The sequence below is a fragment of the Rhagoletis pomonella genome, unplaced genomic scaffold, assembly GCF_013731165.1.
Source record: "Rhagoletis pomonella isolate Grant_MI unplaced genomic scaffold, Rhpom_1.0 Rhpom_scaffold_00004, whole genome shotgun sequence".
NCBI lineage: Eukaryota > Metazoa > Arthropoda > Insecta > Diptera > Tephritidae > Rhagoletis > Rhagoletis pomonella.
Genome location: NW_023458558.1, coordinates 72259747 through 72282106, shown reverse-complemented (window position 1 = coordinate 72282106; position 22360 = coordinate 72259747). Strand labels below are relative to the sequence as shown.

Here is a 22360-nt window from a genome sequence, read left to right as displayed (position 1 = left end):
CTTCAGTTATAAATATAAATGTATTTCAGACATTTCCAAGAAAGAAATGTTATAAAATGGATGACATTTATACCGAAATAACAATACTAAAAGAAATATACTTTAAAACAAAGGGTCCACAGATCAAAATGTCAACATTTTTAATAATACTTAGAAAGGTTTACCAAATTTACTTAAAATTGTTTCGCTCATGCTCTCTATTCCTGCAACTTCGGCATTCACAGAAAGAGTTTTTTCTATTAAGATTGTGAACTGGTGGGATGAGAGAAATATAGCGACTATCTTACTAATGAACTTTTGATTTATATCAATTTAAGTATTGATTGCGATATAGCATATGATACTTTCAAAGAAATCTACCTTTTTATAGAGGAAATGCATACGAATGAAAAAAGAAGTAGCCTTAAAAATAATTTTTACTTTTTCTTTAAAAAAAAATACTATATATATTTGAAGTGTACTGTATTTTTTCAGATTTTTTTTAAAGTACTATAAATTTCTTAAAAAATGTTGGCAACCCTACTCTCGGCAGGCATTGGCAAACGTGCGAATATATTTCTGCCATGAGATAGCTTCTAATTGTAAATATACCGAAATGTTTGCACAATTACTTATCGGTACCTGAATTTGAAAATCAACGGGAAAAAACTCATTTGCACCCGTTGAAAACTGCATTAGCAGAAGCAAATTCGTTTCTATAAAGAAATACTTCTCACTGCGTGATGATAGCAAACGGATCAAGGAGGGTGGGCCTGGGTACGATTCACTGCGCGCAAAAGGTATTATTACAATATGAGCATTAATCCAAATGGTTGTGAAAATGCTTTACTTGCAAACTACATACACGAGGGTTGCCACCTGTTTAAAAAATCAAATTCAATTTGAATTAAGGGAAATAAGTAAGATTGAAATATGTATCACAATAGATATGGGTGTCAGACGAAGGAGGTTTAAGAAGTTTGTAGTTTGAACAAATTTTAAAGGGAGTTTCCATTTGTTGAAAAAATATAATTTAATTAAATTATGCATAAGTTATACGAAATATTAAAATATGGGTGTTCAGCGAAAGAGTGTTAAGAAGTTTTTAGGCTAAACATTAACATTGTTTTTGAAGAGTTTGAAGTGGCTTAAGCCATCTCTCTAGAACTTAAATTCAATTCAAATTATTTAATAAGTTAAATGAATTATTACAAATATGAGTACCAATCGAAATGGCTTAAAAAAGGTGACATTTATAACTAAATATATAAGCATGGCCACTTGTTTAAAAATTCAGAGTTTACTTAAATTAAGGCATTTATATCATATTCTGGTTTAAGAAGGATTGAGTTTGAAAATATTTTGATTAGGGTTAGATAAAAGAAAAAAATATGAAAACCTCCTATTTTTTGGCTATTTTTAAGGTATTTTATGAGTTTTATTAAAATAAATTACACTTAATGTAATACGCAGAAATTTCTTACAGTCAGCGCAGTAAAGCTTATAATACGAGGGTGGTTCAATAACTCCAAAATTTTGTTTCGCATTGTAGTAAACGAATTGCATTGCCTGATAATTTTTGTAACTTTTTAACATCAAAAGGAGAACTGATCGAAATAGTGTTTCCTAATATTCAGTTTATAAGAATCACCATTGGCTCAGGGAACGAGCTAAAACTTTGCAACGGCACGCCACTCTCAGTTAAGAAATTGATGAAGACCCTGTGGAAGCGCCGGGACCTTTCAATGGTGAAGATGTCCTCACCCCCTCCGAATTCCCGTGACTCCGACCGAGACACCATTTCAATTTAAAAGTTTGCGATTTCCAATTCGATTGGGGTTCGCAATCACAATTAATAATGGTCAAGGTTAATTTTTTGAAAAGTGTGGTTTAGATTTAGATGCGGACCTCTTCTCACATGATAGTCTTTATGGGTCAATTTAGTTACGTTAGAAATAAAAATTTAACTGTACCTAAGTAAAATGGGTATATGTGCAGAAACTGTTTTTCGATTTTCTCGAATAAAAATAACTGCTTGTTTCTGTTTGAGTACGTATGATCTTGTACTCACGTTTTGTTTCTATTCGACGTACATTCAGTTGATAACTGCATTTTTTATGGTACCGTTAGCATTGAACGCGGACACAGGTTGCGAGGTTCATAGAAAATAGATATATGTGCAAAATGCTTCATTTATTTTCCGAGTGCTGTAGTGCAAACATCTCCGCGATCTAAGTAATAATCGTAAAAAACAGGTTTGTAAGCAACAATACAAAAATACGCTATCACAATAAATAAAAAAACAAATTAACGTTTTAGCTCGAAATGCCGCGTGGTACCGAACTTTCAGTTGAAGAGCAGATCAAAATTAAGACCATGAACGAAGATCGAATAAAAATAGGCGTAATTGCTGCTGTAACAAATCGTCATCGGAATACTGTAAGAAGTTTCCTAAAGAGTCCTGAAGGCTACAAGATAAATAAACGTAGCGGACCAGAACCTACAGTAAATGAGCGGACCAAACGGCGTTTTTGCCAGCTGGCAACGCATGATATGATGAGTTACTCCAAAATCAAGGCGGAATTGGGTCTTCAAGTGACGCGACAACGTATTCAACAAATTTTGAGGCAGGACTTGCACCTCCATTATGAGTGTAAAGTGCCTAAGCCACGCCTAACGGATCGACACAAAAAGGCGCGCATGGCGTTCTGTGAAAAATACAAATTCTGGGACGACAAATTCGAAACAGTTATATTTAGCGATGAAAAGAACTTTAACTTAGATGGCCCAGATGGACATCATAAGTATTGGAGAGATCCACGACATCCCCGGCAGACTTGCTACAAGCGAAATCATGGCGGTGGATCCCTTATGGTGTGGGCTGCCTTCAGCGCTAAAGGAAAATCTCCAATTTGCTTCGTACCAAGCCGTATGAACGCGCAAATGTACATCGAGTTATTGTATTCTGAGCTCATTTCATTTGCAGAAGAATTTCATGGAGACAATTGGATATTTCAGCAGGATAACGCACCGATACACGTTGCAAGTGTACGTTGGCATTTTTCGAATCGTGCAATATCCCATTGTTACAGTGGCCGGCCGTAAGTCCGGATCTTAATCCCATAGAGGATCTGTGGGGCATTCTGTCTGCAAAAATTTTCGGTTCTACAAAGCAATACGACGCCTTGAATCAGCTTAAGCAAGCAATTGTAGGGGAATGGGAGAAGATAGACTTGCCGTATTAAAAAAATTGGCTAATTCAATGCCACACCGACTGAAACTAATCGCAGACCAACATGGCGGTTCCATTTCATATTAAAATATTTAAAAACCTTTATAGAAATATATTTATATTTTACAAATTAAACATTTTGCGCAATGCACATATATCCACTTTCTATGAAAAAAATGGAGCAAATTTTTTTTCTTTTTACAAAATGTCAATTTGAAATACGTTTATGTTTTACTAAATAGGACTTACTAATACCTAATCAAAACAAATGTAACACAAATAAAAGAAGCAAGTGTTTAGAAACAAAACCAACAATAATTGATGCACATATATCTATTTTACTGGGCTATTATGAAATTGATTGTTCACTATTATAAATTGAACTTAATATTTTTGAGGTTATGTTACAGTTGCCGCGACTACTTATTAGGGATGCCAATCTCGAGATCACGATGTTTTTGTGGACCCGAAAATCCCGGGATTTACTTGCCATAATCCCGGGATCCCGAAAAATTGTATATATCGAATTGATAGTAAGAACTACTTTTAAAATTGTAGCCTGAGCCTTTTTTGAAGAAGATTTAATTAAATGTACTCATAGCGTTGGTAATGTAAAGAAACAGAATTTTTCTTTTAACCAAAATATGTTGAAATAACATATTTTAAAAACAAAACCTGGTTAAACCTTTTTCGACTGACACACATATTATGATACATATTTAAATTGTGTAACTAGTTCCCCTAATTCAAGTTGAATTTAATTTCTCAAACATATAGCAACCCTCTTAAATAAAGTTCAGAAACACATTTTTACCCCATGTGAATTTAGACCCATACTTTAATAATTCATTTGAGCTATTAAATAATTTGAGTTTAACTTTTTACACAGGTGGAAAACCTCTTTAAATGCTTAAACTAAATATTTCTTAACACTTTTTTGTTTGACGCCAATATTTCAATATTTCATATAATTTAATTTAAATCGACTTTTCCTGTTCAAATTATTTTTAACCCAAAACCTCGTTAAACCTTTTTTGTCTGACACTTGTATTGTGATACATATATATTTAAATTATGTAATACTCTGAATTCAAATTGAATTTAATTATAAAATCAGGTGGCAACCATCCTACATGCAGTTTGGAAATAAAGTTTCTTCAAAGCAATTTTGATTTAACTTCATATTGAAGTAATTTATTTAACCTATTACTTATATTGGATCTAACTCTGCAAAATATTTCCAAACTACAACCTCTTTCGTCTGACATCCATATCAGGATATACGTTTCAATTTTCTGCCTTTATTTAAGTCAAACTTGCTTTTTGAAACAGGTGGCAACCGTCCTACATATAATTAAGAAATAAAGCATTTTCAAAACCATTTCTATTCAACACTCACAGTGTAAAAATTGTTTTAACTTAAATATAATTTGAATTTATTTATTTTTCTCAGTATAGAAGTTATTGCACATCCACAGGCCAAGCCCTTTAATTTGATAACTCGTTTTGTAAAATCGAACGAACGGTACAGATATGATATGGCGAAAAAATTTTCGCATATTATGCATTCATATGTACATACATACATAGATTACTAAAAGAAAAACAGATCCACATTAACTGCAATCAACATACATACATATGTACGTATGTATGTACGAATTTATTACATACATACGCTGCGATTAGGTTATAAATTTTGAGCCATCTGTTACTCAAGAGCCGAAATACCTACACACATACACTTTTTGTCTCATTCTCTCGTTTCCAATGCATGCATGTGTTTGCAAAATGATGACAAAGTAGGGGTATTCTCTGAGTCTTGCAAAGCCCTTGCATGGTGCACAGATTGCACGGATTGCACGGTAAAAACCGGTTTTCATATGGGACAGCTTTGCAAACCGTGCAATCCGTGCACCGTGCAAGGGCTTTGCAAGACTCAGAGAATACCCCTATTGATTTTGTATGGAAAATCATTTATGCCCATATATTTGAATAAAATAAGCATACTTAGAAGATATCAACCAATACTTCCCATATACCAAACGAAAGGAAAAAACTTGAATTTTTTGATTAAAGAAAACCAAGACAAAATCATTAGAGCAGTTTTCGAGCACTTTGGTAATAAAAAAAAATTTCTCATTTTTTCAAAAATTGTTTGCCTTAAAAAGCAACGTCTCAATATTTGTTGAATTTATATAAAATTTGTATACGATAATTATTCGCCGCCGATTGCATTTCATGAAAAGCTGTTTTTCATGGCAGAAACCACTCGGAAGTTTGCCACTGCCTGCCAAGAGACGACCGCTGCACATTCGGTCAAATGATTACTTTTTCTGTGCGAAATTTATAGCTGCTAAAATATTGCATTATTTTAATGTAAAAACGTGGCAAACGTTAAAACAAGTGTAAAGGCAGTAAATAAAATTTTAAACAGACTTGGCTTTTGTAAAACAGACTTTTCTGCTTTTTTGTATGTTCACATGATGAGTATCAGTGTTGCCAACTCGTGGGATTTGGCCCATAATTTGGGATTTTCGCACCATAAAAGGGCGCGTGGGATTTTGCGCATCATTATGGGATTTTTAGCTAAATACAATTTTATGGTTCTATAGTTTTTTTTTTTTTTTGTATTTTCTGCTCATTCCAACGTGACGGGTGGTACATTTAAACTTTTTTTCCTCAAACTTTAAGTAATTTCTCTTTAACCCTTAATTTCAAGTTTCAAACTGTTAATATCTGAATTCAAATATCAGTTTAATACGAAACTAATAAAGTAAGAAACTTAGTTATATGGTTTACACAGAAAATTTTCATATTCCCTAAGAGTGACGGCTGAGACAACGATTGAGTGGATGGATTCGTTTGCCTAAAATGGTTATATCAAAATATTTCTTGCATAGCGGCTTTCTCTAATGTAGTTAGTATAATGATAAGGTCTATGTATGCTCTTATGGCATTATTATATGTGAAAAAAAAACTTTAAGCTTGTGACGGGTGGGATAGTATTTTGTGACTAGTGGATCGAGTCACTATTCAGCGCACATAGGATTTTTGCACTTTTTCCCATAAAAGCATGAATTTCATATTAAAGCCGTTTGAAACTTGCTTACACTAAATTTGTTGGGGCTGTAGAACTGTATACCCAAAAATATTTTACACCCAAATTCACAAAAAATAAAGTACATTATAATTGCTTTATAAATCGAGAATTTGTATGAAAACGTCACTCTGTAAAACTCTTTAAACTTATTTGATTTTTTATGAATAAGGCCATTAGATTAAATAATACTGAAATTTTTACGAAAATTTGTTGAGTTTTCCTAAATTTTGTATAAAGTGTGAATGTGTCATATGATTTCGGTTAAACCTCGGACGGTATTTTTATAGAAAAATACCAAAAAAAAATTAGCTCGAAAAACATTACGAATATTTAAAAAAATCAACATGTGGTCTTTATGTAAATTGTTCTTAAAAAGTTCTAATATTTAATATTCATAAATGAGATTTTGGAATTTTAAAATGGGATATACAGGGCGTTTTCCAAAGGAGAATGGGATTTTTGTATCTTTGGAGTTGGCCAATTAGCTCGGTTTTGTCACAAGTTATTTTCTTACCATATTCAACTCCCACCCCTTTAAAATGAGCTACATAATAAAATAAGTATGGTCACATGTACATAAATGGTTTCTTCTAGCGATTAGTTATGGCATTATCGACATTCCTAAATTAAAAACAGAAAAATATTTACTACATGTCTCGCAGATATGTCTTGAGGAGAGATTCCTAAAGCAGATAGTCTTCATAAAACACTTCATTTTCACTTGAGGTTTCAGTATTTCCAAATTCTCCACCGATATTATTTATATTCAGAATAAATATGTGGCTTTGTGACACATTTACCAAAAATCGCTGGTAACTTCCTGAAAAGAATACGATTGTTTATGAAACTAATTTGTTAAAACAGTGTTCAAAGCTCTATTCACTTTGATAAAAAAAAATTCGAAATTTCAGTCCGTAAATTCTCTCAATATTGTATTTGCAACATAGCCTCGGCGACGCTACAGGAGATGAAATGTAATCCAAATTGAGGCTGCTATTTTTTTTGCTATCAAATACTTTCATTTTCACTATTTATCACCATTAAAATGGATTATTTATCACCAAAAAATGTTGCAGATATTTTTGGAAATAGCTGAAAATACGGAAAAAGATTAGCTATCCTATTTTAGCACTTTAGCGATAGCGAAAGTTAGAATCCGGCTAATGGTCGACACAGTTGGCTTTTTGATTGCGAAAAGAACCTCATAAGCAAGAAACGCTGTGTTTTAGATCTAACTATTTTAGCCTCCTTTCCAAACTGTTTCCCATAATTTTCATATTTATTTGATAAATAATTGCAAAAAATACGCGTTTTTCTTCTAAGAGTTTCATGGAACTTTCGCAAATATCAGTAGCACCAAACTTTTTTTCAACATGGTTGACAACCGAAAAGGCTTTTCTTTTTTCGAACATCCAATCAGCCAAACTTCAAACAACTTGCCTTTTGTGATAGCATGATAGCCCAGAAAAAACAGTTTTTCTTGAAAACGGCTAAAACGGCAAGTTAAGTAAAACAAATTCAACTCATTACATTTTAGTTTATCCATTTCCGATTCCATTTTGTTTGCCGAAAGTTAACAAAATTGTAAAAGCTTACATAAAATCATAAATGGAAATAAATCAGAAAATTTTTGAGGTTATGCAAATAAGTAAGTTTTTTTGCACACAAATGATAAAAAGTCACTTTCTTAAATTGGGACATAGGTTCTCACATAGATATAGTTTTGTTTCCCATTTAAAATTTTCCTTTAGTTATTCGAACTTTACAAAAACAATGACTTGAAATTTACAAAATAAAGTATAACTTTGGTTTATTGCTGTATAACGGTGTTTTTTATTTTACAAAAACTAAGTGAAGTTTCTGTTATTTTGAAGTATTCCCTACAGAATAACAACCAAAAATAATGTAAAACTGCCTTTACGACATTGAAATTTCGCGCAGCCAAATGTATCATTTGACCTAATGTGTGCTGTTAAGAAAAAAATCTTTTTCTATATTTTTTTGAGACGTTGCTTTGACCAGAGCTGGAACCCAGACCATGCACTGCTTACCACTACAACACAGCAGCGGAAACAAAAAACTACGATACAATTAAATCGTAAAACGATTAATTGCAGCCATCCCTATACCCTATCGACGATAAAAAAAAAACCAAATAAAAATATTTTCGTAAATGAGGCTGGGTGCACACTATTGCTTCGCATCAATACCTGTTCAACAAAACTGTTGCCCAATAACATTGAAGAAAAATTTCGCTTTATAACAAGTACAAAATTAACAATATAAACTTACAATATAACTTATAGATTATTTTATTATTTACATCTTTGTATTCACTTTTTCTTCAAATTTCTTTATATATTCTTATATACATATATGTTAGAGACCGAGCCGATAATCATGGCCACTAGTGGTTTGCCAATTCTCCCTTCAGTCTCAAAATTAATTTTAAGTCTAAATAAATAATAATAATTTCCGTTCAGGATTAATACTTTCCTTCGTAAATTTGGAAATGTTCGTTAATAAAAATATGTATGCTACTCACAAAATTAAGTATACGGTGATTTTTTAATATTCGCAATGTTGAACATTTTTGGTTAATATTCTATTAAAATATGGTTTTTATTTTAACTAACACCTTAAGGATCCAAAAGTTTCAAACTGTATTAGAAATTTAGAAGAATTCAGCAAAGTTCCATCAAAATTGCAAACTTTTCTCGGCAAAAAAGAAGGCATTATTTTAACATGGGCATGTCAGAAGCCCTTACCCGCAGCATTACCTTCAGACGAAGGGAGAACGCATGGATAAACAGAATCCAGAGAAGCGAATAGAAAATTCCTGACAAAGAAACTAATGTAGAATGCCTAGATAAGTACATACTTATTTATATTAAATTTAAATCAGAAAATGTCTTAAAAAATTAAAATTAATTAAAATTTTTATAAATCAGTTTTTATACATTCATACATATGTATGTATTTAGGTATTTAGATTTTACTTAAAAATCGATATGTACGTACATACATGCATATTTAATTAAGCTTAAAATTGTACTTCCTCACTCTTGTACTTTACTCCATTGTAGAGCTGGAAAACTATCGATGGCACTATCGATAGTATCGATGGTTTTTGACTATCGAAAATATCGATGGTTTTGTAAGCACTATCGATAGTTTTCACTCATACATACATTATAGGCGGCATACACGGGGCGTCTGACTCGCGAGTCGGTTGGGATGTGTTTGTGAAAACAAATGTGTGCTAGTTACACCGGCATGACTCCTGGAATGACTCTGAATGATTCAACTGTGTGTAGTCGAAGGCGGGTCAACACTAGGAATGTTCATCCCGGGATCCCGGGATGCCGGAATTTTTAAGGTCGCGGAAACCCCGGTATTCTTGGCAAGTGTTCCCGGGTTTTTCGGGATTTGTAATTTGCACTGATGACAATAATAGAAACTCCTTTTCTTGACCAGTATTGGCTATTTTTCTTTTTTTATTGAATAATTAATATTTTTGTATAAATGTCTAGCTCATTATACAAATAACACTCCCCGATAGTAAATTTTAAACACAAATGTCAATATATTCGCGAAACCATGGCCAAATATAGTAAAATTGCGTTTTTATTTTTTCACTCTGACGTCAGTAACTCAAAAATGATTTAAAAAGATCAGAGAAATGTGTTTAGAGAAGAGTACGGGTATAAAATTAATGGGGAAATCCTGTAGAATTTTAACAGATTCAAGTTTCTAGTGCCCTTCGCTTGTATATATTGTATATATTGGAAATGTCATTTTAAAATTTTATCCTTGAAATTTCGCAATATTTGTTTTTGAAAAAATGTATATGTTAGGGGCTTATATAAACTCGATAACATCCTCGAATTTCGTTATTCTTACTTTGTCAGCTTAAAAATTACCTATTCGTCCTTGTGAATCCAAAAAATTTAAAATATTTTATATTCTAAAGAAATTTCGTATTGCATTTGATACCCATATTTTTATTCTACATTGCTTTGCATTTTTTTATAATTTTTGGAATTAATCATATCCTTGAAATAACAAAGTCCTTCAAAATAAATCCTGCGGTCAGAGAGAAAAAATAAAAACGCCACTTTAAATAAAAAAAGTAGGTTTCAAACCCATTTATTTATTATTTATTTCATGGTAGGAGAGCTTCTCAAACTATATAGAAGCATTTTTTTCTAATCAATTTGTTGAAAAGTAATGAATACCTAAATCCTGGGACTAATCCCGGGATCCTGGGATTATGAGAACGCAATCCCGAAAATCCCGGGATCGGAAAAAGCCGAAAAATTAACATCCCTGGTCAACACTTACATAAATGACTCGCGAGTCAGACGCTCCGTGTACGCCGTATAAGAGTAAAAGCCGGCGGTACCTGCTTTTTCTCGTGAGTCGGAAAGAACATTTCACAAAGTATTGCAAATAATTTGCGATCGTAGATTCTGGTCGAAGCTAAAAATCTTTGATAAACTTTTGTTCCTCAACAAAAATATGGATATATTTTAGCAATTAAATATAATGTAATTTTCAATAAATGTTGTTATGTTTAATTTTTGGACTTTTTTAATCAAAACTATAGATAGTACTATCATTAGTGTGGTCATTTTCAATAGTATCGATACTATCGATGGTTGTGACTATCGACTATCGAAACTATCAATGGCCACAACCATCGATACTTTTCCAGCTCTACTTCATTGACTGACTTCAACTTCGCTGCAAATTGAACAAAGCAAGACATCATTTTTATGCGAGACAAATTTCCATAGAAAGTAACATTTGAAAAAGAATTTTTGGATATACATTCTATTTTTCAGCTGATTACGATGCAGGGCTGCCAACTTGGCTCAAACCTCGCCATTTTTGGCCCTATTTTACATCAACTGGCACTTAATTTTTCAATTTGGCACTTAGTCCAAGAAAGGCAATTTTCAAATATAGTCACAATACATTTTTGTGAAATCCTTTGCGTGTTCTTCTTTTTCTCAACTAAAATTTTCTAATTTCTAAAGATTATTCAACTGGTTTATCTTATTTGGCATTACACTTTTGTATTAGAAATGTGGTTCTTAAAAAGGATGGCACCATTTTTGGCACTTTTATGTTTCGACTTGGCACATTTTGGCACTTTTTTAGCCACTATATGGCACCTCATAGCTAAGGATAGTTGGCAGCCCTGCTACGATGCAGCAATCTACTTTGCATTCCCCGAAACGAAGCAGAGAAGCGAAATAAAAAAAAATATTGTAGGACTTTCTACTTTGCATTACCGGCAATGCTTAAAGGAAGCGAAAAAACTCGAAGGCATTATAACGCTATGCCTTCTAGAACACGTAACCACTAAAAGCGATTTCCGATTTTTTGCCGGGTTGATAAGAATTTATAAAAAAAATCGAGTATACAGTTTTCCATCCAATTTTAGATTAACAATGTACTAATTTCAAATGCGTTTAAACCCGTCTAGATTTCTGAATAAATTTTTATGACTGTCCTACCCATTTTCTAGATTCTTTTATATGAAAATATACCACTTTTAAGGCATTTGAAAATTGCACATTATGCACATGCATACTTAGAAATTCCTATAAAATAGTTTGCAATTTTGATGATACTTTGCAGAATCCTTCTAAATTTCGTCCACATTTTGAAACTTAGATTTATAGAGTGTTTGTTGAAATATATACAATATTTTAATAAAAAGTTGATATACATCTTTTAGCATGAAAAACATGCGAATATAAAAAAAAAAATCACCGTATATTTAATTTTTTGTGTAACTGTATTTTATAACCAGGGTTAGGATTTTAAGGCACTAAAACCTTGAAAAAAAGGTAACTGAGTTTTCAAAAGAGGCAAAAAGGCATTTAATTTTTAATTTTGTTATATATGTACATACCAGGGATGTTACGAATATTTGCATTTGTATTCGTTATGCGAATGATTCACATCATTTTACACCTTCGCATCTGAGTCTGTCTAACCAGCGTGCGGACAATAACCGGCTTTTAACTTCAGGCGCTAAACGGATAAGTAGTATGTCCAGCAAAGCAAGCAGCGACCACGAAAATGCAGTTGCCAATATAGCAACTCAGTTGCCAGCTTGAAGCTGCCATCTGTAAAACCATTTCAGCCAGTAGCCACCCAACTGAAGTTGGGTTGCCATAAGCCTAAGTCGGCTCAGCTCGATGTTCTGGTGGCATACATACAGTATCGGTCATATCTATAGCACGCCATTTCAAAGTGATACTGTGTGCCACTTATGTTTATTTATTTATTTTTAAGAATTTTCAATTAAAATATAGTTCTTTCTCTAACAAAACCCATATAAACCCAAGTTTAACAACTTGTAGAATACTACAAAAAAGTGCAACAAATTTTCATATAAATTTCAAACTTTTTTCTCGGAAGTGTTAGAATTTTTCTGAATACACAGTTTTATAGCCCAATCAATTTTAGTCTGATAATGTGCAAGTCTCAAGTGGCTAAAGGTAACCGTTGATTTTTTAGAACTTTTTTCGCCAAAGATGTTGCGGTTTTCTTCCATATACAAATAAATTGAGTTTATTCATTATATGGAAGCCAATGTGACAAAAAAAATTCTAAAAAATTAACGGTAATTAGTAGCCACTTGAAATTTGCACATTATCAGACTAAAATTGAAGGGGCTAAAAAACTGTGTACTCAAAAAAATTTTAACACTTCCGAGAAAAAAGTTTGAAATTTAGGTGAAATTTTGTTGCACTTTTTTGAAGTTTTCTACAAATTGTTAAACTTGGGTATATATGGGGTTTGCCTGAGAATGAACCAAATTTTCCCTGCAGGGAAACCGGGGCTGGTGCATAAAATTTCTAGTTCCGTACAAGATCTTTATCGCCAAAAACGAACCAGTCCGATAGTAAGTAGATCCCCACCAGTTCAAAATCAGCGAAATGTGGGTCTCTTATAAAAACTATTTTAATTCTCTTTTTTCATTAGAAATCTATATCTAAAGTGACGAATTTAGAACTGGTTCGGAATTATAGAAAAAGGGACGCAGAACGAACTAGATCTTATCTGTCGAATTTATAACTAGTTCGAAACTATCGAAAAAGGGATGCAGCGGGGGCTTGTTTACTTTACATAGATATGAGTTTGGCGGCTTTTTCGTTCAAATGCACTTTCATTCTGCACTTCGCAGATGCTATTTCATAGTTTGGTAATACAAAACAAAACTTTGTATTAACATACTAACATCTTGGGGCCAACTGGAATGTAACAAATAACAGCGAGCACCTCTGCAAAGTCAGCTAAAGCCAAAGGTATGTAAACGTACATTTCTTACAAGCATTCAAACAAATTTAATTTCAAATTGAAAAAAACGTTTCTTTGAAAATAATGTAAAATCGCACACACGGAAGAACCAAAAAGATTGAAAAATCATGATACTTTTTTCTTTCGTCTGTCGATTTTAGAACTGGTTCTGAACTATAGAATTTTGGACTAGTTCGGAACTATCGAAAAAGGGATGCAGCGGGGGGCAATTGACACTTCCTAGGACATCGCCATGTTAAATTCGCCAGTTGTTTGTATGCAAAAGAGATTTATCGCGAACCAGTGCTGGGTCTAAACGTACTACATGCACACCAGTTTAGAACTAGAGATTTCCCCACAGGGTTAATTGAAAATTCTTAAAAATTAATAAATAAATATAAGTGGCACACAATATCACTTTGAAATGGCGTGCTATAGATATGACCGATACTGTAAGTACACATTTTCATGAGTCTATCTCTTCTTATTCTGGTACTTACAAATATCGGGCCAAAGTTATAATACCATTTCATGCTCATGAAAGGTATAGTTTTCGGATTTCAAATCGGTGAAGTAGGTAACAAAATATAAATTTAAACATTTTCTTAACTTCTTCCCAGCGTATCTATTGATATGTCATTTTCAAAAATTTCAGGCATTGCTATGCCATGTCATTCCATCTCATACTGTTATAGCATGTCATTGCTTCTTAGCTCAGCTGTTGTGTTCCTGCAGCTTATTTTTAATACTGTTTAATCCTGCCTTGTATGAAAATGTATATAGCAGGAGTGGGCAAGGCCGAGGCCGAAAAGAGCCACATCTAAGTTCTAAATGCTACAAAGAGCCAAAAAAAAAGAACAAGAAAAACAAAAATTTTATTTTTAAATTAAATTATTATTAAATAAAATGAAAAACATTAATTTTATTATTATTCTATTGTACATAAGATAGATATAAAAGAAAATTCAAAAGATCCCTTTGGCGAGATTTTCAAAATCTGGTTTTAGGTCAGTTAAAGCAGTTCGTAACAATTCTGTTAAATGTTGGATAGTCAATAGGAACGTTCGTTTAAAATCTCCAGTAAAAAATGTCCAACAGCGAAATTCCGGCGAAATATCATCTGTTCTCTCACAATAGAAAAATATCCAAAATAGTACGCGAACAGAAAATTTGCAGACACTTGCAAGTTAGACGAACAGCTGATAGAAATTTTGTTTACATTAACAGGTCTAATCTGCACGTTACCGAAGAATTTCTGACCAGAAAATTTTATTACCAAAAAATGTTACCACTTCTTGTCACCGCGATTCTAGGTACGTTGGTAATGCAGTGAAAATATTCAGCAACTCAGCTATGAAGATTTGTGGAAATTCCTGTATTGCATATTTCACGGGGCAATATTTTGTGACCAGCTTATGAAATAATAACCAAATTTACCGGTTACAAGAGAGCACAGAATGCGAAAAAGGTTTAAAAATTGACAGACATTTTAATTACCGGTTATAAATTTTATGTTACCAGCGCAGAATAGACCTGTAAAAAGTATAAAATTGAAAGGGTTAACCCTAAAAGTATAAATCTACGTCTGCGAGGCGTATACGGAATGGGTATTTTTTTTTAATTTTAACACAAAATTTACTTTTTATTTTGTTGTTTTAAAAAAAATGTGGTTATAGTTTTTACAAATAAAACTATGTTTTATTATTAGTCAAACTGACAACTTTATATTCTTTAAAAAAAAATAAGACAGGACTAAGTATATTTTAGCTCACAGGTTATCTTTTAAGTACATAAGCCTCTACGGCGTATGTTAAGGCTTTACGTTACTCCCGAATAGATTAGGCTTCTGGGGTTAAGAAAGCTTTAGTTTGAAAGTGTGATATTAAATGCTTTTCACCATAAACGGCGCCAATTTTCAATGATTATTGCGTTTCAGATTAAGACTAATACCAGATATTGTGAAAGGTTGGACTATACCTTAAAGATGACGGTTTTCTCATGGCCCATTGCACGAAGCTTAGAGTAGAGTAATGTCTTTTAAGAGCTTAAAAAATATACTAGGTTATCAGGTGTCTAGCTATACAAGATTAATTGTTGTCTTTCACGAAGTTCTTTAAATAAAATTTGAGCTAAGTACTCACCCGTATTTCGGGGGTTACTACTAGTTTTAATAAATTGTTAGTTTAATTTCCTATAAAATTTAACTTTAAATGCTTAAACCATTTTAAGAATACATCGAACATTTGTTTTAGAGAATCAATGTGAAATAATTGCAGAAACGATTAACCGGTTTGCTGAGCAATTGTCACGTCTGCTTTTTAAATAGAAACATGAATGTGTAAAGATGAAAATTTTGGATTTTTTTTATATGTCGGGCCCCCCTAAATTCGATTCTGGCGACGCCCATGAATTGTACAGTGCAGCCTCTACGAAATCGCCTCTTGGGAGAAAAGGCAGTAAAATTACCTTTTTTGAAATATAATATGCCCTTTTTGAAGTTTGACTACTAGATTAAAACACTGTTTAAGTTAAGCACTCGTTCAATGTTCTAACAATTTACAAAATTTTTAAGTAATAAACTTTAGTGCAATGTAAATATATGCATGTCCAATTAAATATGCTAGTTTTCGCCCAGCGGTTGAAATTCAACCTTTTAAATTAAGGGGAGTTGAGGTGGGCTGTGCTGAGCCGACTTGGTTTTAGTTGAGTGTTGAAGCGAATTGAGGTGAAATGCGTTGAACAACATAACAGACTATAACATAACATATCATAACATATCACAACACAAGACAACACAACAAAACACAACATAACATTACATAACAAAACATAGCAACATAAAACAACACAACATTACATAACAAAAAATTACATTACATAACAACATAACATGACATAACATAGCTTAACTTAACATAACACAACATAACATTACATATCACAACACAACACAAAAGTGCACAACACGACATAAAACACAATACAATACAACATAATACTACACAACATAGCATGTTATTCTTCAGTTTTTTCTCTTTCTCTTTTTTCGTCTCTACCTTTATCTATATCTTTGTATCTGCCGTTTTTTATCTTTTATTTTTATATTTATCACTTCCTTGACTTTAATTCAGATCTTTATCTGTATTCTTTTCTTTATCTAAATATTCACCTTTACTATTATATTAAGTCGTTAAATATACCTTCCTATTTCTCTTTATGTTTAGATTTCTTTACTTTATTTATCCCTCTCTTCTTCTACTTACTTAAATTTACCTTCTTCCTTACGAAGAAATCTGTTGGTTTTTTATTTCTACGTAAAAATGGTATACAGGGCATGCAATGCCAAGTATGCATAACAGAGCCTTTAATCTAGTTATGTACATACATACATACATCTCATTCCTAAACTCCTGCCTAGCAGTATCAATATTAAAGCATACATTTAGGAGGAATTTCCGCCCATATGGCATTGGTATTGGTGTCACTTTGGAATTTATTATTTCGCTTTATGTTAAACTAATTTGAAAAGTTAAAAATTGTCTGCACGTTAGCAACAAGATACCTTTCTAGTGATATATAATTATTTATACCTTTGAAGTATAGTTTAGCCGTAAAAGGGATGTAAATTAAACTTGATTGCCTACATACACAAAACAACACAACAAAATACAGTACAAACCAATACAACAAAACGGAACACAATACAAAACAATAAAACACATGTCTTCGCTACCATCTCAAACTATCGAATGTGCAAAAATGCTTTTTCAATTACGATACCTTGTACGTGTAAGATACGCAAATTGGCTAATCCGTAAATTTCGATAACAAAATCGATAACAAACCCGATAAAAATATCGATAACATAACCGATAACAAAATCTATAAAAATTATCTATAGCAAAATCGATCAAAATATCGATAACAAAGTCTACAAAAATATCGATTGTTATATCGATAAGTTCCGAGAACCCCGAAAATATCTAGGATCCTGCAATAGTTCCCAGATTGAGTCTTTGTGCCTCGATCTATATTATTTTCTTTATAATTGCCTTTACTTAAATCTTTCTTCCTCTATCTTTATCTTTACATACTTTTGTCGGTATCCTCATCGTTATCTTTTTCTTTATATTTATCTTTGTTTTTACCTTTATGTTTATAATTTTTTCTACATATCGTCGTTTAAAGTGCAAAGCCCCGTATCAACAAAATGCAAAACCGCGTATCAGCAAAATCCAAAACCGCGTATGTGAAGTTGTAGAAACTATTTTCTAGAGCGTAAAACCACTCATATTTCAAAAGGGTTCTCTTTTTTATAAAGCAATCGCATGCCTGGCTAGTATATTTCAGGACGAATGGATAAGGATTGAGCCAAGAGCTTGTGTGAGCAAATCCAATATTTGGCAGCCAATGTCAGTTACGCGGTTTTGCAGAATCACGATACGCGGTTTTCTACTTAAACGGCGATATTATTCCTAAACTGCTTTTAGCACGTTTCTTTAATTAAGCATCAATATCAAAGCATACATTTAGGAGACATTTCCGCCCCAACCATGTACATATATACATATATGGTATTGGTTTGGTGTGACATTTTAATTGAATTTTTACGCTTTATGTTAGACTAATTTGAAATTGTCTGCGCATCAGCATCAAAATTCCTTTCTAATAATATATAATTGTTTATACCTTAGAAGTATAGTTTAGTCTTAAAAGGGGTGTAAAGGAAACATGATTGCCTATTTATATATAAGATTAACTATATAAAGAATACAAATAGTGGTCAATAAAATTATAGCCGCACCAATTTTTGCCAAGTTTTAATATATTATTTTTGTTGCTTTTAATTTTTGTTATTATTTTTTTTATAAAAATATAGTGTAAATCCCAGTTTCCAACTTTTTGCAATATTCAAAAACTTTCGTAAAAATGTTGAGCTCTTTAAAAAATTCTAAAAAAATTAACCATAATTTTTAGCCATTTGAAACTTGTACTTGATCTACTAGAATTCAATCGGATACAAAACTACATATTCAGAATCTTTCTAGGAAATCTAATTATATAATCTCGAAATTTTTACGAAATTTCATTTCATTTATTTCATTTTAAAATTTTGTTGAATTTTTTTTACAAATTTGGGCCATTTTAATTCAGTGTCACACGATTGGTACTTTTGTACAGATTTGTACATGCGGGCTGTTGATACGAAATAAAAAAAAATCGGGACGACAATTTTTTCGTAGTCCCACAATTGGTACAATACAGGGAATTTCTATGAAAAGATAAATATTAAAAAGGCAAAACATGCCGAAAAGGCAATATAATCAAAAAAGGCAAAAAAAAGGCAAAATTTAAATTTAAATTTTTAATCAAGGAAGACATGAAACGTGTGATTCTTTTATTTGTTTACAGATACGACTAAGCAGACAAAATGCATTAAAATCCAAACCTTGGTTATAACGCATATTAAAAACATAACTCGATGACACCTCAAATTCTTGAGTGCATACAATTTGAAAACAACTCCCTCTTCTTAATTATTTCGATTATTACCTGTTCTCTCAATGCAGCAGCGACATCCCGATTCTAAACGAAAAGCGAATAACATCAACGCCACAAAAAACTTTCGTTGCGAAATAAAAAAAATAATTATATTTTTTTTTTGAGACGAGTCTGCGTTCGTTTGACGATATATTCAGATTGGATTTTCACTTCCACTTATACTCCGACTTCAGCTATAATTTGTTTAATTTCCGTTGATGCTGTAACGCATTTCCGGCGCTGAATGAGCCACTACTGGGAATAAACGGTAAGGCAACAACAATTACGATGACCCAATGATGACGATTACGCAAAAACGGTGGTGTATCTATGTATGCTCAAAAACGGTCGGCGCAAATGTAGACCCTAGTAATGACGATGGTGCCAGCGATTATGATGTATGGATGACGATTACAATCCAACACTTTTGCTTTGAGTGCATATGACTACAAAATACATATGTATCTATTAAGTATGCAGTGTTCTATATACACAGTGTGCACGGTACAGAATTTCGATGTACGATATGCAGTTTCGCGCTTCCCCAACAGATATCTACGTACTAATATACGTATATGTACCGCTGTAAGAGCATAGTTTCTTGTAGGACTAATCGACTAGTAGAGCCCAAAAGCAATTCGCTTTCGACTGAACTTTATGATTCAAATTAAGCCGGCTGCTCCTACGAAAAGGACAAGTGGCAGCTTCACCGCGAAGATTTATCGTGGGAAGATTGCTCTGGATCCGATTGCATCTGTGGGTGGCGCTGACTGGACGGGAGGTATGCCTTTCTTGGCCAACGCTGATGTGTTGGCTGCTAGTGCTGGATGATTTCGGTGACTGTGACGATGACCTCGTCGTCGGCGAATACCGATGTTGTTGGTATCAGTGATGATGGTGGAATAGTATTTGTTGTTGTTGAAAAACTCGTTGTAATTCGGTGGTCAATAATGGCAATGCTTTGCAAGAAGCGCAATCTACTATTTCACGTTTCGCCCAACTTTTTGAGTAAATGTAGCCATTTCTTCGCTTCGGTGCTTCTCGCTTTTCACATTTTTCCACCTCACATTTAATAGAGATAAGGCCTATACATATGTATACTAAACTTTTTCACTTGAAAAATAGTCCTCCAGGGACAAATTTCGTATAATCACACACAATCCTTTTATAAACACACAAGCGCAGATTTCACTTCTACAGATCACAGAATTTTCGCACAAACTCGGAGTTTTCGGCCACACATTCACAATTCGGTATTTTACTTTTTATGAAAGAGGATTACTCTTGACTAAATTGATTTTTTTCCATTAGGTGTCAGCGGGGAATGGAGTGTGAAATTTTGCTTTGGCTATGTGTGAAGCGAAGGAATGCGTCCTAGTGGCAGCACAAAGCTTTTTCTTATGCCTCGTAGAGCGGTTTTGTGTGACCACGAGATGGTTTGCGAGAGCGTTTCACGTTCATATTTGGTCCTTTTACTCGATTTCGATATACGAAAGCACGCAAACAATTGCACATACGTACTAATATATATATACAGATATATGACCGCACGATTCCGTTGCGTCCGATACCACGCGATGTGATGCTATGCAGTACGATGAGACGCAGTACAATGTATGACTTTCGCGATATGTCTTGAAAACTGCAAAAAAAATTACTGAAATCGGTCTTTATTCCTTTCCAAATCAAATTACATATATATTTTTTTCAAATTGTTGCAGCCATTTTTCCTTAGCGGTGATGTGTGAACGGGACAACCTACTCCACATCATAGTTGTGTTTGCAGGATTTAATTTCAGTATAATAAAATACCTCTTTTTCTAAATGCATTCGCAGCGAGTAGGAGAGAGGCAATGCAGAGCGTTTAGTGCTGTGGGAGGAGAGAGTAGAACACCCTTATTGGGAGCGCAGCAAAAAATGGCACACACTCAGGATAATTTAAATGTGGAACAGGATACTTATCATCTTATGCGGTTATCGGCAATCCAAATTTTTCATTTACATTCGTTCACTTAAATCAGCAAAGAAAATTTGTCTAACCCAGATTTTCAATCCTTTTAGTAACTTTACACACTCTTTCCACAGTTTTCGTTAGTTTTCATTTCCGCCTCTATTTTTGCTAATTACATACATACATATACACTTATGTATATACATATATAATACAAACTTTGATATAAGAAAAAATTTTAGGTGAAAAATCAGCCACGCTTATGTAGTAATCATTTTACTTTTTATAAAAAAATGTTTATTGTATTTTTCTTCGAGAAAGTGCACAAGTTTACTTTATAAACATATATTTGGTTATTTTTCTTTGTTTTTTGATTTTATCCACTTTTAATATTTGGTATAAGTGGACTTCCGCGCGGCACTGTTCCGCACACGCACTCGGCTCAACTCGAAGTGAGACCGAAATGTATTCGAGAGTCAAGTATCGCTTTTGAGATATTCTTTTCAGCGTTGCCAACTTTTCAATTTCAAAGAGCACCAAAACTTGGAAAGAAAAGCGTTTTACCACACTAAAAGCACTAAAATTTTTTTATCAAAGGATACTTTTATCATAACAGTTTGTATTTAACAAAAGTAAAAAAATTAACAATATTCCAAACTTTTTCGCTCATAACGATTGAATAGCCTCTACCATGCTATTATGATTCATGCTTACGAAATAATACCAAAGTACTGCACATTAAAACTAGTATCTCACGAGAAAGAAATATCGAATCGCAACAAACGAAAATGAAATTTAAAGGGGATGAGTAATACTAAATGATGCCCCAATAAGAAATGAGTAAAAAAAAATGTCAATTCATAATATAACCTCAAATATCGCGAAACCCGTGTTTTTGACACTTTAAGGTTAAGATATCTTTTGACGAGCTGGAGAAATTCTGCATCCAGATTTGGATTCAGCACTAAAAAGTCTACAAGAACCGATAAATATTTCAAATTATTTCATGATTTATCTATATACATTTGAGAAATCTGAGATCAGAAAAAAAGCACAAAAAAAGGCTCTAGGCACTAAACCATTTCTTTTGGCGTTTTAGTTTTCAAAAAGCACTAAATCTAGTGCTTAAAGCACCAAGTTGGCAACTATGGTGGCAACGTGTATAAAGCATATTGCCGTATTTGCAAAAGAGATTTCTCTTGCAGTCATGGTGGAAGAAATGATCTCAGACAGC

At 32.9% G+C, this 22360-nt stretch overlaps 1 protein-coding gene across 1 annotated transcript in view; it reads right to left on the bottom strand.

Moving 5' to 3' along the window:
- Positions 1 to 21561, bottom strand: part of LOC118738071 (rho GTPase-activating protein 100F-like) — a 206717-nt gene extending 185156 nt beyond the window's left edge. Inside the window, exon 1 of the mRNA XM_036468980.1 lies at positions 19188 to 21561. The gene's annotated coding sequence lies outside the window, so the exon portion shown is untranslated. The remainder of the gene's footprint in view (positions 1 to 19187) is intronic.
- Positions 21562 to 22360: the final 799 nt, after the last annotated feature.